The sequence below is a fragment of the Bos mutus genome, chromosome 1 (genome assembly GCF_027580195.1).
Source record: "Bos mutus isolate GX-2022 chromosome 1, NWIPB_WYAK_1.1, whole genome shotgun sequence".
NCBI classification, from domain to species: Eukaryota; Metazoa; Chordata; class Mammalia; order Artiodactyla; family Bovidae; genus Bos; species Bos mutus.
Window position 1 is genome coordinate 80,917,694 of NC_091617.1, and position 21,156 is coordinate 80,938,849.

Genomic DNA, 21,156 nt, shown 5'->3' on the forward strand with positions numbered 1-21,156 from the left:
AGTTTCTTTCAGCTCCCAGGTCCAGGTTAATAAGCAGTAGAGTTATATAAACATCGTTCCATTTAACTCCCCATGATCCCTAGGTGCCTTCTGAGGTAAGGCTTACCTTTTTGTTTATACTGTTATTACACAGACTAAAAACTGGTTTTCAATTTCTAATGTAAAATTCTTCTGTCATCTATGATGTTATCCTATGTCCAAGCATTTGCCCAAGTATATACCTCCCTTGCCAGTTTTTTGATGAGGTGTGTCATAAAGTACTGCAAAGGGTGTGTTTACTTTGTGTTGTATTTATTGAGAAGCATAAAAAAGGTTGCTCTATACTTTGCAGGTGTTCCATCATTTCTTTGATGTCTGTGGAACAAGCTGTGCAAATTGTTGCTGCCAAGTGTGTATTGCAAATGTATTTTGAAATGAATTTTACCAGGATCCATCACACCATTTTACTATGGAAACACTGGTAAACATCTCACAACATGGCATTCAAGATTTAGTCCTTAAATTCTTGAGTAATGCTTAAAGTAGTATATTTTATTATCTCGTTATTGATTATATTTGGTATTCTGTGAAGAAGGCAGAGTGAGATATTATCACCTCACTTCCAGATGAGGAAGTTGAGACATGAACAGAGCTGATTAAATGAGATAGCACACAAGAAAAGTATCTGTGACAGTCAGGTATGTGTGTATACATGTGTGTGTACATATACGTGAATGTATACACACAAATATATATTTTATGTGTATATTTTTTTTTCCTGCAAAATGAGGGTCAGGGCAATAATTTCTTTCTTTACAAGAATATATTTATTTACTACCAAAAAACAATTTAATGTCATATCTAAAATTAAAGCTTCTTAATATCTAGTCACAGCTTCCATGGTGGCTCAGATGGTAAAGAATCCACCTGCAAAGCAGGAGGCCCATGTTTGATCCCTGCATTGGGAAGATTCCCTGGAAAAGGAAATGGCAACTCACTTCAGTATTCTTGCCTGGGAAATCCCATGGACAGAGGAGCCTGGTGGGCTACATGCAGTCCATGGGGGTCTCAAAGAGTCGGAAATGACTGAACAACTAACACTTCAATGTCCAGTCATATACAGTCCTTCCACAGATAGAGCTCTGTTCTGATGTCATAGGTAACATTTCCATATCTGGCTATGAGTTTTCTGCATTTAGGATAAATTTTAGATAATATATACTATAGTAGTCAATTTTTAAAATATAATTTAAAAATATAATTCAAAGACATTATAGGGCTACTTCTTTAAACTTTCATATATATATTTCTACTGACATCACATTATTTGACCTCTTCCTGAGATCTCTTTCCCTGAATAGCCTTTAGGTAAATTATGGTTTAATGAAAACTTGAGGTTGATTTCCTTCTACTTTCTTTTTTGATTCTTCTCCTACTTCTTAGGTGATAATCCACATTCCATAAAAATCAGTTCATGGGCAGAAACAACAGGAAGAGGAATGTGATTAGGACAGTGAACTATGAGTCAGAGACTAGGAATTCCATAGACAGGAGGGAAAAAACCTTCAAGCTGGGAACTGGGATTACTATAGGAGTTTACCAACTCCTAAGCCTCTGAGAGAAGCAAGGGCTTAACAACTTGGAGTTTGCCAGGCAATGAGTTAGCAGGGCAAAGCAGGCCAAACAATCATATGGGATCAGTAGCAGGCAGAATGCAAAATGCTTAGTACTCTTAGTCACTCTTTATTCGTCTTACTATAGTGAATTTCAGTCTAATGTGATACTAGCCCAAAATCCTACCAGTTGTAACAACTGTAAAAGTTGGCTGGCTGAACAGTCGTTATGGGATGAGAAGTGATCACAGCTCTTTTGGCAGAAGGGTTTTCTTTACTATGTTGAAATGGATGAAATTACAGTGATTCACATCAAAGAGGGAGAAAGTGATCATTAACTTATTACAACTCTCAAAAATAGTATGTTTTGAGGAGAGGACCAAAGCAATCCTTCTTCAAGTCTATCCTATGCCATACTCACTACTGTATTTTAATGTTCTAGATGAAAAAGGCTTCTGTGGTCAAACATGCTGAGAAATGCTGCATGACCTTCTTACTAGAAATGTTAATAAAATCCTGAGAAGTCTTGCAGTAAGAATATAAGCTCTTTTAATTTTATTCAATGTACTTTTATGATTAATGCTTTTAGTGTCCCACTAAAGAAACCTTTGCATACTCCAAGGCTGCAAATACACTTTTCTTTGTTTTTCCTAGTTTTTGGTTCTGAGTTTTGTATTTAGATTTATGGTCCATATCTATCTAATTTTTATGTATAAAGTGAGAAAGATGTGGAGGATGTGAAGATGTGAATCAAATCCACTTCAACCAGCAACATGTTTAGAAAGACTATCTTTTTCCCATTTAATTTACTTGCCACCTTGATAAAAAATCGTGTACATGTGACCTATTTCTGGATTGCCTGTTCTGTTCCACTGATATTATTCATCTATTCTTAGAGTAATACTTGATTAACTGTAACTTTTAAGTCTTGAATCACATATTATAAATCTCTCACCTTGTTGTTTTTTTTCCCAAGATTGTTTTAGCTCTTCTATATCCATTGCATTTCCAAATATATTTTAGAATCGGCTTGACAATGCCTGCTAGAATTCTGACAGAGATTTCATTGACTCTATAGATCAATTTCAGGAGGATTGGCATTTCAACAGTTCTGAGTTCTATAATCCATGATCATGGTATGGTTTACCCTTGAACAACACAGGTTTGAACTGAGTGGATCCATTTATACTTGAGTTTTTTTTTTCAGTAGTAAATGCAATAGTACTACATGATCTGAGGTTGGTTGAATCTGCAGATTTGGAACTCAGAGGGATGAACTGTGTATGTGGAGGATTGACTATACATTACATGTAGATGTTCAACTGCACAAGGGTCATCAGCACTACTAATGCCTACATTGTTCAAGGGTTAACTGTATATATATATATATATATACAGACCTATATATATATAGGACTTTTAATTTTGATCTTCAGTTTTTCTCAGAAATGTTTTGTAGTTTTCAGTATAGATGTCTTGTGTTCTTTTAAATATTTATTTCTATGTGTTTGGTAATTTAATGGTGATATTTACTTTTATTTTTCATTGTTTTAGCTGTTCTAATTATTTCAAATACAATTTTTATATTGATTATAACCTGTGGCCTAATTAAATTCTTTAATTAGTTGAAATCATTTTTTATAGCTTCTATAAGACTTTCTATGTATACAATCTTTCTGTGTGTGAATCATGATAGTTTTGCCTCCTTTCTGAAATTTGGCCTTTTATTTCTTTTCCTTGCCTTATCACAGTGGCCTTATACTAAGCATGTAATATACATCATCTCATTTAATCTTCATAACAACTCAATTTTACTCCTATTTTACAGATAAGAAAACCAAGGCCCAGAAATGTTCAGTAATTTGCCCAATCAATATTGCACACCTATCAACTGATCTTCAAGAAGGTAATGGCAACCCACTCCAGTATGCTTACCTGGAGAATTCCATGGACAGAGGAACCTGGCAGGCTATGGTCCATGGGTTGCAAAGAGTCAGACACGACAGAGAATAACACACACACAAACACACATCAACAGATCTAGAGTTCAAACCTAGGCACTCTTACTCCAAACCTGTATTTATGACTACTTCTACCTACTTATGAGTAGCTTCTAAATTCGGAAAACTCAGAGGCACAAAAGCAAAAAATATTTTCAAATTAATAATAGAAAAACTCCTACTAAGGACAAATATATAAACAGTTCACACACACACAAAAGGCAGTTTCTTTTGAACATGAAGATACTCAACCCTACTCAAAATGAGAGAAATGAAAATTAAAACAATGCTAAAATGGTATAGCCACTATGAAAACAGTATGGTGGTTTCTCAGAAAATAGAATTGCCATATGATCCAGTAATCCCACTTTTGGGTTTATCTATAGATGGATAAACAAAATGTGATATCTACAACACAATGGAACGTTTGAACGTTATTCAGCCTTAAAAAGGAAGGAAATCTTGTCATTTGCTACAACATGGATGAACTTTGAACACTTTATGTTAAGTGAAACAAGCCTCACAAAAAACCAAAAAGTGTTACTATCTGTAAAACAGACAGTCAGAATTTGCTGTATGAGGCCGGGAACCCAAAGCTGATGCTCTGTGACAACCTAGAGGGGTGAGATGGGGAGGGAGGTGGGAGCAAGGTTCAGGAGAGAGGGGACATATGTATACCTTTGGCTGATTCATGTTGATCTATGGCAGAAACCATCACAACATTGCAATTACCCTCCAACTAAAAATTAAATTGAGAAAGACAGAAAACTGTATGATTCCACTTATATGAAGTATCTATGCTAGTCAGATTCACAGAAAGTAGAATGGTGGTTGTTAGGAAATGGGGGAGAGGAAAATGGAGAGTTGCCATTTAATAGGTAAAGAGTTTTGGTTTTACAAGATGAAAAAGTTCTAGAGATTTGTTTCATAACAATGTTAAAGTACTTAAAACTAATGATTTGTACACTTAAAAATGGTTACGATGATAAATGTTACATTTTTTAAAATCACAATTTAAAATTTTTAAATTGTTTTGAAAACTTTAACACAAATTTTATTATGAATTCTTAAAAAAAAAAAAACTATGCTGAAACCAGTTTTTAAGTTATCAGATTGGCAAAAATCTGAAAGTCTGATAACTCTCTTATATGTTTGTTGCTGGGGGAAGCTGGATGCTTGGGGCTGGTGCACTGGGACCACCCGAGGGATGGTATGGGGAGGGAGGAGGGAGGAGGGTTCAGGATGGGGAACACATGTATACTAATTAAATAAAAATTAAAAAAAAAAGAAAAAAAAATATATAACATTCTACTAACTTCTTTCTCAATGCTAAAAAAAAAAAAGAAACAATCCCTATGGAGTGCAATTAGGCAATAGCCACGACATCTTTTGATCTAGCGTTTCTACTCTGGTGAACTTAATCATTCAGATAAACTGTAAGAATATATGGGATGATACAGTCACAAGATTGTGAATTTCAGCATTGTTTACAAAAGAAAAATATTGGAAATAACCAAAATGCCCGTTACTGGATGATTGGTTTTTCGTTGTTGTTTAGTCGTTAAGTCGTGTCTGACTCTTTGTGACTCTGTGGACTGTAGCCTGCCAGGCTCCTCTGTCCATGGGATTTTCTGGGCAAGAATATTGGTGTGCGCTGCCATTTCCTTTTCCAGGGGATCTTCCCGACCCAGGGATGGAACCCACATCTTCTGCATTGGCAGGCAGGTTTTTTACCACTGAGCCAGCAGACATCTATACAATGGAATACTATGCAGCTATTTTAAAATGAGAATGCTTGTCATGTACTGATATGGAAAGAGGTTCAACATATAAGTGATAAAATTAACTGTATATATAATAGTATATGTAAAAAGGAGGAAAGTAGGAATCTATTTATAATTTTATAATTCCTTGATATATAAAGAAACTCTAGATATAGGAAAAGGATAATAATAAAATATAGTAATAGTAATAAAAATTATAATAGTGATTTGGGGGTCCTGAATGGGAACTGAATGGATAGGGGACTGGGGTGGGAAGATTTCAAAATAACTTTTTAATATGTTTTGGTCTTGGAACCATGTGAATATATCACCTATTCAAAAAACTCAATGAAAATTCCTGTGTGTGTGTGTGTGTGTGTGTTTAGTTCCTCAGTCATGTCTGACTTGGCCACTCCATGGACTGTAGCCCTCCAGGCTCCTCTGTCCATGGGATTCTCCAGCAAGAATACTGGAGTGGAGTTCTATGCTTAAAAATAAATTTTAGTGGTACCAATTGATATTAAATTATTCATAAAACAAATGTTTACCAAGTATATACTGTATGTCCAGTGGGCACTATTTGGGGCACTGGCAATATAGCACTGAACAAGATGTAGTTCTTGCCCCTCATAGAACTTCTATTCTAGTGGGAAAGACTATATATTTTACTGATAAATTATTTAAGAAAAGTAAATCAGGATGAAGGAAAAAGCAGCAATGTAGCAGAAGTGAGGTGGTGGTGCCTCTGAGGAGGAGGTATCTGAGTAGAGACCTGAATGGAAAGAAGGCAGAAATTCTGCAGGGGAAAGTTTTCCTGGCAGGGCAGCACACGCCCTGGGGCAGGAACATGCTTGATGTGTTCTAGAAATAGCAGGACATTTATGTAGCTGGAGCAAACTTTGTGAAGTGAATGAAGTAGGCCATGATGTTCAACAGGTGGTCAGAAAGCAGATCATACAGGCTTCATGGGGTATGTGCAATGGTCTGGGTGTGAAAGACAGCTACCGGAGGTTTTTAAAAAAAACCTGACAGTATCTTGGTTAAGATTAAGCCCGGGCACACCTGTGTGTTCTTCCAGGTGGTTAAAGGACCGAAATACTTCAAATACGGTTAGTAAACAGCTGCTTCCCTGGTAATAGTGTCACCTGCCATACTGGCTTCTCTTCCAGGACACCCAACCCCCGCCCCTCCTCCATGAACTGATTACTAAATAAGTAAACCGGCCCAGCAATAGCTACTGAGTTGGCAAAGTTTTAATCAGCTCAGGAACCTAGAATCATTGCAGTTCAGCAGTCTACAGGATGAACCAACGTCTCAGTTTATTACAGTCCTAGAACCTGCCTAGGACAGGGTCTTGGGCTTCTATCCCACCAAGGGCCAGCTGGGGCCCAGTACTGCCACGTGGGCTGTCACTCAAGTCCAGCAGGAATAAGAGGCAGACTAGAAAAATAAACTGAACGTCCCTGAGGTCTGAGGCAAAGCCAGAGCAAAGGGGAAACCCAGAGTACTTCCGTATAAACAATCAGTACTTCCTGAATGATCTGAAAGGCTACTGGCCCACAGCCAGCCTTTATAACTTTTATATAATATATTAACCGCATCAAAATTTGTTTCTCTGTTCAAAGTTATACCATTTTCCAGTACCAAGATTTTTTTTTCCAGATATATCGTGGCAAAAGGGAAATAGAAAATAACAACCTCTCTAGCACCAAATGCAACCTTAACACTCTCGTAGCTGCACTCAATAGAGTCAATGTTTGTATAACAATGCGTACTTCCTGGAATCCCAGTACCAAAGCAGAACTACAACAGCTGAACTGCAACAATTTTAACTTCAAATATGAAATTTATTTTACATAGGACAGTATGGGGAATTTAGTCTGGAAAATTAGTACATATGTCAAAGTCTTAAAAAACATATTTCTCCAAAGTTGCAAGAAATTTCTAAGGCTGCTTGCCATTTCCATCCATTTCACAAAGTTCCTCCTCTTTGAAAATACACTCTGTTGCTCTTAAATTTAGGATCCCAATATCTGATTAAATCATGTTAGTTCTACTTAGTTCTCATTCATTTGATTTCTTTGAACATCAAAAGCTCCAGTTTAATTACCTGAGAGACTACTAAATATTTGCTAACATAATCTTGTAACAAGAGCCTAAACTAAAGAGACAGCAACCATTAAGAACATCAGGGAGAAATTTCAGCACTACTTGGAAATAATCAATCTTTGGGCACCAGATATATATTCCATCACTTTTACTTTCTGACCGTAAGCACCTTTACTCAATCAAAGACAAGACATTAAAAGTCATCTCATGCAAGCAGGAGGACCTGTGTTAGCAGAATACTTGCTGAAAGACTTTAGGACTTCCCTTTTCTTAAAAAAAAAATAAAACTATTGTGAAATGCTGAAACTTTCTTGCAAGTAGGTCTAGTATACAAGATTTAGTACCTTAATTTAATCTTAGAAATTGTTTCCACCACGCTTTCATATTCAAATATCAAAATATTTAAAAAAAAAGTACTTACACTGCAGCAACCTGAAGTCGGATCAGACAGCATGAAACTACCAGCAGCTGCCTGCTTCCTCACAGACTAAACTTTGTTCCCTTCCTGGCTGGTTCTGGATCAGGTTCACTGATACACATTTACCATGGCCTTGGAAGCTACCACCCAACAAGGTGGGAGGGTTTGTTCATTAAACTTCTGCTTGATAACCACCTATCAGCAACTTCTCAGAGGTTTACCTGGACATGTTTAAAGAGGCACATTTATGGAAGATTACAGAGAAAGCCTGAAGAGTCTCCTAATCTCTGATGGCTGGGTTTTGGTTTCAGAGGGAATTTCCCTATGTTCCTAGAAAAACCAAACCAACCAACCAACACAATAATCCTCTGGGATTCAAAAATCTTGCTTCATAAAAGTTCTCCCACCTCCTCAGAGTGCATACATGGTATAATCATGGCAGAAAGAGGCCAGAAAGTTGCTTTTCTATTATAGTTCCCCGTCACCTCCATTCGCCCCAGCTCTTTCACTAGTTGGGAAACAATGCAGAGTTCTTATTAAACGTAGTGCTTTCTGACATTGAAACCACTTGCTGATCTAATGTAAAGTGAGAACTTAAGACCCCCCCGTCCCTGCCAAATTCTGCTCTTCACAAGATAAAATATTATGCTGCATCATCCCTTTCCACATCCCTAAGCTTCTTTCCCTCTGAGCTACTATATTTCTATAATTTGTAGCATTAGCCTTTGGAGCAAAAACCATTTACTATGTATTTAACTACACTAATCACTTTATAAACATTATCTTATTCTCTCCTAAGCAATATATTTGGAATCATCTTCAATTCTTCTTAGTCTGATTCTTGTTCCTAATTTGGCCCCTTCACTATCTTGGTGATCCTCTGCAATAAGCACTGTGGCAGGCAGAATAATGACCTCCTCCACAGATGTTCATTCCCTAATCACTGGAATCTGTTACCTTACACAGCCAAGGGACTCTGTAGATGCAGTTAAGGTTAAGAGACAGGGAGATTATCTGGATATGTCCAATTTTTCCCAGCTTTGGTAAGAGAGAGGCAATGTGAGGGCTTGACTTGCTCTCGCTGGCTTAAGGAGGAGGAAGGGGGCTGATAGAAGCTGGAAATGGCCAGAGGAAACACATTCCTCCCTAGAGCCTCTGGAAAGGGACATGGCCTGAAAAAACTTTGGTTTTAGCCTCACGAGACCCACATTGGATTTTTGACTTACAGAACTGTTAGATAATAAATTTGTGTTGTTTTAAACCACTAAGCTTGTGACCACTTTTTATGGCAGCAATAGAAATATAGGTAATTTAATTTCAAAATGTCTTTTTGAAAACATAAACCCCAAACTGATAGAATATGCCAAATGAAGTCTGATGAAGAAAAAAAAAATACTTAAAACTTTGTTTTTAAAAATCTGACAAACTTGGTAGCTTGCTTTTTTTTTCTTTATAACTTTTTATTTTGTATTGAGGTATAGCCAATTAACAATGTTGTGATAGCTTCAGGTGAACAGTGAAGGGACTCAGCCATACATATACATGTGTCCATTCTCCCCCAAACTCCCCTTCCATCCAGGCTGCCATATAACACTGAGCAGAGTTCCATGTGCTATACAATAAGTCTTTGTTGGTTATCCATTTTAAATATAGCAGTGTGTACAGGTCCATCCCAAACTCCATAAGTATCCGTTCACCCCATCCTCCCCCCCTTAGCCCATCCTTCTAATATTAAGGTAATTTTGAATCATGCCTCTGTACTCTGTCATCAGAAATATCTTTTTAACCCTAACTGCACTGGCTTCATCTCCATGTATTTACCAAGTTATCAATAAATAAACACTGAGTAATCAAGATCAAGAACAGAATTCTGAAACAGAGAACAGAGTCCTGTTATTAGAGATCTTCAATTTGACCTTGGTCCATAAATCAATACTCTCTGGGTACACAAGTCTGATCAGCTATAAAAACACTTACTTTCATGTAGCCTATACTGTTTTTAACTTCTCAAGCATATCAGAAGGATAAAATCAATGCCTTAATAAATAAAGGTGTGTCTACAGCATACCAATCCACTAGAACGCTTCTGGAAATGGAGATGCGGTTAGTTTGATGTCAGCAGTTGTTCTGTTTTTCAGTGCTGTCTCAGTGATTGTCATTTTCTTTTATAAGAGTTTACAAACTATCAATTAATTATTCTTTCCAGAAGTCTACTTGAAATTAAAAGGAAGTTTTCCCAGTTGTAGGAAGTGAAAACAATCTCTGTCTCGAAGACATAGTGGAGGGAGGAGATGGGGGCCACTATGAAAGAAGGCTGGGGTGAGGACTGTGTGCCCTTGTAAGAGTATAAAACCCAGACTCGTCAGAGCAGTAGTGATTGTTGGAAGGTAGTGTGAAACTAGGGTTGAGACATATGATGTAAAGTCTTGAAAAGGGAACTAGGATTTACACTTAATATATTAGAAAATAGGTAAAACTGAAATATTTTAAAGAAGGAAAATAAAATTATGAGTACATTAATAATCAAATTGAAAAATGAGCAAAGTTATATGAACAGTTCACAAAAGAAGAAATATAAATGGCTCTTAAATATATAGAAAGACTCTCTACCTCATTCATTAAAAGAGAAACACAGTTCAAAATACAATGACATCTTAACCTATCAAACTGGCAAAATTCAAAGTCACATAAGGCACAGTGTTGGTGAAGTTATGGGTAAATAATGGAGGATAAATTGGTAAAACCACTGAAAAGCAAATTGGCAATCAAATTATGAATACATATCCCCTCTGACAGAACAATAACTAAAAAAATACATATATAAAATGATAACGTGTCCATAAATATTCACTGCAGCACTGTTTGCAAAAGTTAAAGATGCTAATGAGAAGGGAACTGGTAAATTATAGTGCAGATACCCAGTAGAATAAGAAAACAAGGCATATTTATGTTGCTGATAAAGAATGATCAAGCTGTATTAAGTTTAAAAAGGTACAGTACAGAGCACTATATGTAGGATGCAACTATTTGCGTGTGTATGTTTGACAGAGAGAGACAAACAGAATACACTGAAAATCTCTGTGGAAGAACATCCAAGAATCCAGAAACAGTGGGTTCTCTCTAGGGAAGGGGCTGGTAAGCTATGGTTCAAAGGTGGGAAGGAGACTTATGCATCCTTTTGTCCTTTCTGAATTTTTACCCAAGCCGATGTTACCTACTTAAAAATATAGATATGCTAAGTGGCAATATGGCATCCTGGAAAAGAAAAAGTAGAGTGGTAAAAAATCTGGCAAAAAACAAATAAAGTCTGGATTCTAGTTATAGTCACGTACCCCTGTTAATTTCTTAATTTTGACAAATGAGCCATGGTTACATAAGATGTTACCATCTGAGAAACTAGGTGAAGGTACTATTTTTCCAACTTTTCTGTAAATCTAAAACTACTCCCTAAATAAAAAGTTTATTAAAACAAGAAACATTTAACAAGTTAATAGGGCAGCTATGGTAGAAATGGCTTGGACAGAGGACAGATTAGAAGCAAAGAGGCCAGATGCGAAACTGTGGGAGTAATCCTGGCATGAGGTGATGAAGGCCTGCCTGAGGGTAAAAGTCATGAAAACACAATGAAAAGAACTAACATAGATATATTTCAGAAGAAAAAAAATCAAATATTTGCAGTAGTGGAGAGAGATAAGAATAATGAAACTAGGGACAAAAGATGAAAATTGGAAAAGGAAGCTGGTTTGAAGGGGAATGAGATGCATGTAATTAATTTATTCAGCAAATATTTGTTGGTACTTACTACGCCAGGCACTATGCAAGGCACTGGGGATGTGAGAGTGACCCTAAATGTTTTAGTTCGATTGTCCAAAAGGCCTCTGAATATCAGAGGATGAGAGTTCAGGGGAGAGGACAGACTGGGATAGCTGAGAGAGGTGATAGAGTGAGGAAGGAGAGGCCAAAGGTGAGCCGCAGAACAGAAACACAATTGGGGAAAGAGCATAGAAGCAAAGAAGACAGGGAAGGAACGGACAGAGGCTTTTGAGAACAAGCATGGTGAGGTAACTTCTGGGAAACGAAGATAAAAGATCAAAGAAGTATTCCATCAAATGTACTGTACAAGAAATGAGGATATACAAAAGACCACAACACGACGGGTTAAAGAGAGAGAACTGATGGCAAAGGAGGTCACTCAGGAGACCTTTTCACTTTCAGAGAAGCCTAAATGGAACCCAGATCACAGAAATCGAAGTTTTCTTAGAAGAGAGCAATTCTGAGTCAAAGGCCTTCAAGAAATGGGATTCCATTTATTATCATGCTTCTCAAACTGGGTATACGAAGCTACGGCATAGATTGTTTTGTAGAATCAGCTTCATTGGAGGAAAATATACAAACAGGAGAGAAGAATGCAAAATTTGCTTATGTTTCTAAAATTCAAACAGTTCCTAAAATTTCAAGCATGGGAGTCACCTTCTTCTTTTAGGGCTACAAATACACTCACCCCTTCCATAAAGGGGTACTTGGGCAGAAATTTGAGAAGCACCTATATAATGGTCAGCTATCCTGAAATGTGGTCTTGCTACTAAAACTCAAGATAACCATAATTTTAAAAATAACTCAGTGAACTATGGCCCCACATGGCAAATTACAATAAACATTTCACATTCAAAGAAGAAAAATAATGAACAAAATATTGGATTTATTATATTTGCCATTATTTGGTATTTCTATTCATGTAACATATATTATTTATCTTTTATGTTTATAGGTAAGCTTGGCTACATTCTGAGAAGGAAGTCACATTGTCAACTATACTTAGATGCTTTATCAATGCTATTTGAGAATGATGAATATATACTAAGTACCAACAAATACCATATACATATATATGTGTGTAAATATATACAGACATATATACATAGGGTAAATATGTATGTATGTGTGGTCTGTGTGCATATACACATGCATAAATGTATATATATAAGCATACACATACAAACATATACTGTAAACATGATGTTAATGCAAGAATTGGTGACTATGCTTCAAATTCTAATTTATAACAAAACAGCTGAAATCTTGGCTGATGTGTAGTGCATGGTCTATTGGTAAAATGCAAGTGTAGTTTTCGTATGTAATTTGCTGCCAAGTAAATTAACATACTACTTTGGCATTGAAGTGAAGTGAAATCACTAAGTCGTGTCCGACTCTTTGCGACCCATGGACTGTAGCCTACCGGACTCCTCCATCCATGGGATTTTCCAGGCAAGAGTACTGGAGTGGGTTGCCATTTCCTTCTCCAGAGGATCTTCCCGACCCAGGGATCGAACCCGGGTCACTTGCATTGTAGGCAGACGCTTTAAATATATATTTGAAAGCTTTGCTCTGATATTTTCCATCTAATTTTAAACAGTCTTGGTCCACAAACCACAAGGCAATGCTTCCACCAAGTAAAGATTTCTTTTAAATCTTTTGTGTGAGAAAACCATTAGAGCAGTAACAGTGTAGGTGATATACAGGCGCTTCTTGAAAATGTCATGGCAAACTATGTACGATTAGTAATTAAAAAAAAAAAAATCAACTATCTAGTCTAATGTCATCTGAAGGAAGAAATTAATATCAACATTTACTACCCTACTGTAATTCTGATACTTAGGGATTTTTTACGATTTGAAAGAAAATCAATTTTAAGAATAGTTAAACCAGCTTCTTTTCTAAATGGTTGAATCTCTAAACTATAGGGTTAGCCAAAAAGTTCGTTTGGGTTTTTGTAAGATGGTATTGAAAAGCCTGAACAAACTTTTTGGCCAACCCAATACCAGTTACCAACAGAGCAAATAGCTTTCACTACTCCACCTTGTATACCTTGTCTGAAAGTACCTCTTGAGGCTAAGAAACAAAAAGTTAATGTAGCACTGAATCTGAAAGACAAAATTATAGCTTTCACACATATTTCATTCAGCCTGGACTGTTAGAGGCATGTTGTCACTTCTTAACATCATCTACTTCCTATAACTCTCTGCTGTCACTTCTTAAAAAAAATGCTGACATTCTCATGTTCTGAGAAAGGAAATCTGAAATGATATCCTACGGAATAATACATTATTTTGTTTTCCTACTTGACCTTAATTATCATGAAAATGGTAGAATTCTCAGCGATTCCCTTTCTGTCCTAAATATATATTCAAGGAATGAGAATTGATACAAGCACTTTGGATACCAGTTAAATGGAATTACTAGTGTCACCAAGCAATTTGTTATGATCTAGAAAAGATGAAGAAGCATGTTCCTACAACCAGCAATTTAACTCCCAGGTACACACCTTAACCCAGCTTCCTAACTGCTGTTCCATGGCACCCTGGTGGGCAACAAATGGAGGGTGCCCAGGGGTGGATCTCACAGGGGTGCCCAGATATGGATCTCCTCAACCCTTCAGCCAAGAAGAAGCCCCCAGGCCAGAGACACAGCTTCATTCCTGTAATGGAAAGCTTTGTACAAATATTATCTATAATTTTCCATGTGTGCTATGGCATGAAAAGGGTTGGGAAACACTGAGAAGTTCTTACCTGTATGTGGCAGATGTATAGTCAGGAATATGTACACATATAGGAGCAATGTTCATAATAACTAAAAATGGGACTATCTCACATGTTCATCAATCAACTCCTCTGCCAATAAATTCTGGAACACTCATATGATGCAAAGTTATACAGCAGTGAAAACTAATGAGCAACAACTATACGCATTGACATGGATAGATCTAAGACTGTAACACTGAACAGAAAAAAAGTTAAGTCCCAGAAAAATACATACAATATAATTCTATTTTTATAAAACTCAAGAACAAGTAAAACTAATAAACAGTTTAATGATACACAGATATGTGATAAAACCATTGAAAAAGGACAAGAAAATTATTAACACAAAATTCTCTGGAAGGACACTGTGTTTCTATTGCAGGGGCACAGTTTCCACCTCTGGTTGGGGAACTGAGATTCCACAAGTTGCAGATTACAGCCAAAAAAAAAATCAGAACGTTGGTTACCTCAGAGGGAGGATGAAAAGCTTGGGATCACAGAGGACTGCACAGGAGATATTAGAGAATAATGGTCATATTGCTTTTATAAAACCGGGAGGTAGGGACACATATGTTCCGTATATAGTTATTCAATAAGCGTTACAGATATAAGAATATAAAAGCCCTACTGTGTCCAGCAGTAGATAGCAGATCATCTGTGATCTCTGCAACAGTATGAGGTGCATGGAACAGGAGGGACAGAAAGCATCAAACTAGACAGAACACCACAGGTCAGACACTGAACCTTTCCCTACAAACGCACACACAGTTTGCAACAGGAAAAATTTGTAAGCTATACAATAACAAAAAGTTAAGACTAAATTCAATATGCTATCATTATGCAAATGTTAACATTAAATAAAACACAGATTTAAAGAATCAGGACTGAATAAACTGCCAGCCTATGGATGAATAACTCTTCTTGCTATTTTCTAAACAGTCCACATTTCATTGTGTATTTAGGCCACACAAAAGACATTTATGGACTGACAATACTTTAATTCATCATGTACATCCAGCCATGTTTGCTTAGTCAAATGCCTGTTTCTCAGTGTCACTTAAGGGCAGGTTATTAAGCCTCAAGAGCAAGAACTAGATCTGTTTCATCTGATAATAACTATCAAAGAAAACGTAATGAAAACAGTTTAAGAATTCCTGCCTCTACTCTGTCTTTTTGTGTTTTAAGAGCTAGACACTGGGAAGCTATTTTCCTAAGCACTGGATATTTTGCCAATGCAGAAGAGCTATCATAGACCACAGAGATATAAACTTAACTTCCAAGTTAACTAAATTTATTATTTTTGATTTGGAATATAAAGGAAACCCAGTTTGAGCTCTCCTTTCAATATTTAAAAAAGAAAAGAGAGAGCTACTTAAAAGCAAATAGGTTAATGTTTACACGAAGGCTTTTTTTTTCTCCTTTGCTGTTTTTCTTTCTTTAAAATCTGAGTAGGTGACTGACCTTGCTGGAATTCCCCTGTCAGTTCTGGAGTATCTATCGGGAAATTGCAAACAGAAACTACTTTCACATGACACATTATCATGGCATGCCAAGGGGTGTCTGTCTCTGTACCTTGAACTCAGATGTTTATTGCTGATGAATCAATAAACTTTACACAAAATGAAATGCTTTTTTCCCTTGGACCTTTTAAGAAAAGATAAAATTTAACTGTATTTGACAGTATATATTTATACGGTCAATTAGACACAGAAAAACTGCACATATTCACCCAGTGCAAGAAATTCACCCTGTATAGCTCCAAGCTATCAAAGCCCAATTTCTAAGTATGTCAATATATAATGCTGAAGTGAGAATCTTAGTCCACACATTTAATTCCTGTTACATTAGCATAACTACCTGCATAATAATAAAGCACGTATTCTTTCTGCTTTATTGCAGATTTTCTAAAATACCTATTTTCACCGAGAGGAAGTTATTTCAGATTTACTGTTTAAAGGCTTATGGCAAAACCTGTCCTTTCAAGTGTGAGGCAGTCCGGAAACCAACCCTGAGCCACAGAAAATCAATACAGAGTATAAGCAATAGTGGGAATTATGTGGAATGGAAACGAAGTATCTCCCCAGTCTAGGCCACACCCCTAGTTTCACCCTGGGCACTTCTCTCCCTAATTTTCAGAGGGTGAAAGCACGATAAGTATGCTCTGGAATTTGAGCCCAGTCATCTACCTTGCTCTCAAGTGCTGTTTACAGCACAGGAAAAAAAAAATCAAACATTTCATAATCTCAGTTTCAACAGAATATATTTGTATTTCAGACGTTGAGTTGAATTGGTTCACAAGAGTGAATGGGGAAAGAGTATCAGGGCAAGTTCAGCAAAGGGAGGGCTGCTCCTTGATATTTTTCCTAGAATATCTCAGCACTATTTTATAATAGTGGCTGGAATGGCTTCAGTACTATCTAAAGAATATAAAATATTTTTTAAAGAAAAATTTTAAACCATTAGCATGACATCACAATAATTACAGCTCACTATGTTCCCAGTCCCTACAGCCTCCAATTTAGGAAGGCACAGTAAATGGGATAATAATTTCATGTACAACTGCAACCTGATTTTTGAAATGAAGCTGGAATAAAAGTGTACAGGCTGGTGGCAGGGAGGAAGGAAAAACTAGATAATCAAATTGCTTTCTTCCAAGCACTTCTCTCTTCTGTTTCTACCTCATAATCCTCATCTAGTTAGTAAAAAGGAAAAAAAAAAAAAAAAACTTTTGACGATATTATTTGTATATATCTACTCTTAAGATTCTTCTCCCACATAGGCCATTACTGCATAATGAATAGAGTTCCCAAACAGTAAACTCTCAAATGCAAAGTCAAGAGGTCTTTTAGCTTCTAAGGTACAATTTCATTTTCATGTGTAAAGGAAAAATATCTTGTGCCTTTTTTGTTCAGGGTTTTCTCTTAGTAGGGCTTCCCTAGGGGCTCAGATGGTAAAGAATCTGCCTGTAATGTGGGAGACCCAGGTTCAATCCCTGAGTCAGGAAGACCCCCTGAAGAAGGGAATGGCAACCCGCTCCAGTATTCTTCCTCTTTCCATGAACAGAGGAACCTGGTGGGCTACAGTCCATGGGGTTGTAAAGAGTTGGACACAACTGAATGACTAACATTTTCTCTTACTGACTTCTTATATCCTATTGACTCGTATACTGATATCTTCTGCTCAGACCTCTCTCTTTCTCTTTTCTTCTCTATGGTTAATTTTGCAACTTATTAACCAAAAATATAAGAATAGCTAATATGTATTAAGTCAGACGTTGTTCTGAAAACTTAATCTTCACAATAACCCTGTGAGATATTTCCAATTTAAAAATATACTGTTATCCCCACTTTATAAAGTAGGACCTGGAAGCAATGGTGGTTAATAGTCCACTTGCAATACAGCACGGTAGCAAAATTTGTTTGTTATAATAATTTGCTTTTGCTCTTTTTTTTTTCAATTTCTTTAGGAGGCATTTCCAAAAGGAGTGATACTTAGAGGAAAGAGATATGTGATTTTGCTGTTTTCATTGTGCATCTCCATATTCTTTTCCCAGGATTTTTCTAATGCCATGATTCTCAACTTACGGTCTCTGGACCAGCAGCATCAGTACCACCTGAGTACTTGTTAGAAATGTAAATTCTCAGGCCCCACCCAGACCTACTGAATTAGACACTCGAGGTTAGGGCCTAGCAGTCTGTGTTTTTGTTAAAATGCGTGCATGCATATACACACACAATCTGTTTTTTGTTAAATTACTCCTCCAGGATGATTCTAATGTTTAAGAATCGTTCTAATGTGTAACATATACATCAGTTATGAAAAAAGATCCCATTTGGCTACATATTTCATACACCCGGGCTTCCCTAATAGCTCAGTTGGTAAAGAATCTGCCTGCAATGCAGGAGAACCCAGTTTGATTCCTGGGTCAGGAAGATCCCCTGGAGAAGGGATAGGCTACCCACTCCAATGTTCTTGGGCTTCCCTTTGGCTCAGCTGGTAAAAAATCCACCTGCAATGCGGGAGACCTGGGTTCGACCCCTGGGTTGGGAAGATCCCCTGGAGAAGGGAAAGGCTACCCACTCCAGTATTCTGGCCTGGAGAATTCCATGGACTGTAAAGTCCCATGGGGTCACAAAGAGTCGGACACGACTGAGTAACTTTCACTTTTCACTTTCACATACCAAGGTATACCTACATGTTTTTACTAATTGTATTATATCTCTTGGAAGAGTATGCTCATTTGCATTCATTCCACAAACATTCATTAGGCACCTACCGTGTACTTAAGAATGAGTGCTTGAAGAACTAACAATCTAGTAAGACAGGCAGATATGTATCAATTACTGTGCCATGTGACAGTACAGTGACAGAGATGCACAGGAAGCTGAGAAAGGGCAAACTGCAGTAGGTGGAGGACTGTGTCTTCATCTCTTAGAATTGCTGCACTCCACTGCCCCTTTCTGAGAAACAGTATTTTGTGTGAACATATCCTGCTGTCCTAACCCAGGGACCCATGCTTGAAACAGGGGTATTACCGTGGCAGGATTCCCTATCACACCGTGACTAACAGACTCAGTAAGATCATTCCTCGGTTAGAATCCAGAGGCCATGGGAGACAAGTAGAGAAAGTAGCCAACCAGCCTCCAGAGCTGCCTAAGAGTCCAAAGAGCTTTCCAATTTTAATCCACAAGTTAACTTTAAAACTCACCCCTTTCCCACCACTATCTCATCTTTCCAGAATTCTGTCAGATAATTTCCAAAATAGACAAATTTTCAACACTCTTGGTACTCTTGCAAATTCACATACTTCTCTCTAACACTTAAATCACTATTCTGAATATAGTGTTCATCATCCCCCCAAAAGTACAGTGGGCCCTTGAACAACACAGGTTTGAACTGTGTGGGTCCACTCACACATGGATTTTTTCAGTAAATACACTGGAAAAATAATTGGAAATTTGTGACAATTTGAAAAAACTCAGATGAACCAGATAGCCTAGAAATATTGAAAAACTTAAGAAAAAGTTATGTCATGAATGCATAAAAGTACACATAGATACTAGTCTATCCTAACATGGGCATAAGGTAAGTGATATTTAATATAAAAATAATGTGTTCATTTTCTGTTTTATAACTGCTTTCAGAGAATTACATTACCATACACTATGCCTTTCTAAATGGAGAAATAGCTTATTATCATAGATAAGGCTTTTTAAGTGTTTCTAATATTGCATTATGAATAATATAGTAATATCTATGCCATGAAAATTTTATAATGATTCACTCATTAGTGTATAGGCTGAGCTAACATGAAGCAATCATACTGATACATTCGGCTTCCATAAAGCAGTCATACTGCTACTTCTTCATTATCAATGTTATGTCTGTATAAATCTGTATCAATTGTTATATCTGTATAAATATGAATTTCTTTTTCACATTATCTCATTATTTTTTCATTTTTGATGTCCAGTGTTAGTAACATGGATAACATCTACCATGTTTTGTATCACATAACACAATATTGATGTAGGTACTGACAGATGGCTCATCTTGTAAACAGATGTAAACATATGGTATTGATAAATATGGTATAGTACTGTACCTATTGGGCTTCCCTGGTGGCTCAGATGGAAAAGAATCTGCCTGCAATGCAGGAGACCTGGGTATGAGACCTGGGTTGGGAGGATCCCCTTGAGGAGGGCATGGCAATCCACTCCAGTATTCTTGCCTGGAGAATCCCCACAGATAAGAGGAGCCTGGTGGGCTACAGTCCACGGGGTCGCAAAGAGTCAGACGTGCCTGAGCCACTAAGCACACAGCACTGTACCTGCTAGAGAAAGAAATGACAACCCACTCTAGTATTCTTGTCTGGGAAATCCCATGTACAGAAAGAGCCTGGTGGGCTACAGTTCGTGGGATTGCAAAGAGTTGCATATGACTTAGCGACTAAACAACTGTACCTATAGTTTCTCTTCCTTATGATTTCCTTAATACTATTTTCTTTTCTCTAGCTTATTTTACTATAAGAATAACCCGTGGCTGATTTGTATTGATGTATGGTGAAAGCCACTATAATATTGTAAAGTAATTAACCTCCAATTAAAAAGAATACAACATATAATACATATAACATACAAAATACATATAAATTGACTGTTTATGTTATAGGTGAGGCTTCCTGTCAACAATAAGCTATTAGTAGTTAAATTTCAGAGGTGTCAAAAGTTATATGTGGATTTTTGACTGTGTAAGGGTCAGTGTCCTTAGTCCTCATGTTATTTAAGAGGTCGACTGTACTATTTTTCATCTTTATGAAAATTCGTAAGATCCTTCCAAAACTTATTTTACACAGCTTTTTTTGAGATTGATCCATGTTGATAAAAGCTCTATAATGCACTGATGAAATTTATTACAATGAATGAACTGAGGTTCATTCATCCATTTTCTTAATAGAACTTCAGACTGTTCTTTTTCTTTTAAAACAGTGATGCAATTAATATTTTAATAATTTCAGCAAATACATAGAACCACCATATTTTTAAAAAATGTGTCTGACTCTCTCCCCCCCATCCTTTCTTCTTTCTCTTAATTTCAACCAAAAAAGCACAGAAACTCTTTGAAAACAGCTGAATGAGAAGGAAAGGAGAGTCAAACAATAACTAAAGAGAATGTGAAGTCTTGAAGACCTTCCTG

General features: G+C 36.8%; 1 protein-coding gene across 2 annotated transcripts in view; it reads right to left on the reverse strand.

Annotated features, from left to right (window-relative positions):
• Nucleotides 1-21,156, reverse strand: part of MAP3K13 (mitogen-activated protein kinase kinase kinase 13) — a 156,637-nt gene that overhangs the window by 117,324 nt on the left and 18,157 nt on the right. Inside the window, exon 1 of one of the 2 annotated variants that reach the window (XM_070372128.1) lies at nt 7,886-8,079. The exons of the other annotated variant lie outside the window; for it this stretch is intronic. The gene's annotated coding sequence lies outside the window, so the exon portion shown is untranslated. Of the gene's footprint in view, nt 1-7,885; nt 8,080-21,156 lie in introns of those variants that run through there. 2 annotated transcript variants of the gene reach the window in all.